Here is a 1,623-nt window from a genome sequence, read left to right on the forward strand (position 1 = left end):
GTGCAGAGGAAAAGAAATTACTGATGTTGGAAATACTAAGATAGAAAAAATAATTTAGCTAATTTACTGAGTAAGTCCTCTGGAAAGCAGGTTTATTTATTTATTTATTAAATTTTTAATTAATTTCAGAGAGGATGGAAGAGGGAGAGAGAGAAACATCCATGATAAGAGAGAATCATTGATTGGCCACCTCCTGCACGCTCCCCACTGGGGATCAAGCCCGCAACCTGGGCATGTGCCCTTGACAGGAATTGAACTTGGGACCCTTTGGTCCGTAGGTTGACGCTCTACCCACTGAGCCAAACCAGTTAGGGCTGGTTTTTATTTTTTGAAGAGGCTCCATACTGTTTTCCATGGTTCTTGCTCCTGGCTGCACATCAGAATCCTGGGGAGCTCTTTAAAGACCTGATTGCCCAAGCCTCATCTGCAGAGAATTGGATTTAATTGGGCTGAGGGATGGCCTGGGGTTCTTTTTGTTTGTTTGTTTGTTATTTTTTGAGTCCAGGTGATTTTATTATGCAGTCAGAGCTGTGAACCTCTGATCCAGTACACTAACTAAATAAATCCCATGCCTATCTCCCTTGATGTCCTTGTTCATACCATCCCCTCAACCTGGAATACTCGTCCTGTCCTCCTTAGCTGTCCACATCCTTCTTGTCCCTTAATGACCCCATAAGGCCCAACTCACCTGCAACTCCACCGTGAAGTTTCCGTGGGTCCCCCATCAAGTAAGATATCTCCCTTTTTCGGACATTCTATAACTTCCTTCTGACATGTATCATGGTCTACTTTGCAAAACTGTTATTTTTAAACTTACTTTTTTCTATAAGATTGTCAGTTCTTTGAAAAACTGTAGCAAAATTAACCTTGTTCATCACTCAGTACCCTGTTCTGTGGGACAATTACTCAGTAGGGGCTCAGTAAATATTTTAAAAATGTTTACTTTGTTCTATAGTTTTTTCTTCATTTTGTACAGTTGCTGTCTCTTCCCGGAACCCCCTTTCCCAGATATTCCTATGGCTCAGTGTCACCTTGTTAGAGCAACAAATATAGTCACTTATTTGTTTATTGCCTGTCTCTTCTCACTAGCATGTAAGCTCTGTGAGGAAAGGTCTTTGTTTGCTGTCGTATCCACCATGCACATGCCAGTACTTGGCATATAGTAAGTGTTCAGAAAATATTCCTTTAATAAATGAACTTGATGGACATTTATCTTCTTTTGTATATACCTCATAACAACCCCCAGCAGGCAAGGTAGGCATAATCAAGCCATCATCAGCTTAATTCTCAGACTCTTGGCGTTCTGAGCAGGAATATGGAAGCTCAGTTGCCACAGGAATATGGGGCTTGTTTCACTTTCTCGTCCCACACCTCGTTCTTTGCTTCACTCCTGGAGGCTTCATGATCTCACCCCACCTGCATGTCCAAGTTCCACCACTTCCCTGCAGACGGCTGCCCCCTGGCCATTCCAGACACACCCGCTGTTGGCCCACCCTTTGGGAGAAAGGCCGCACAGGCCCTGGAAGGGAGCCTGGGCCAAGTGGGCAGGGGATTCTGGGCTCCTGGTGGGGTATCCGCTTGGCCTCTCAGACTCCTTGCCCTGTTGCGGGGGGGTGGGGGGGG

This window comes from Myotis davidii, unplaced genomic scaffold, assembly GCF_000327345.1.
Source record: "Myotis davidii unplaced genomic scaffold, ASM32734v1 scaffold329, whole genome shotgun sequence".
Lineage (NCBI taxonomy): Eukaryota > Metazoa > Chordata > Mammalia > Chiroptera > Vespertilionidae > Myotis > Myotis davidii.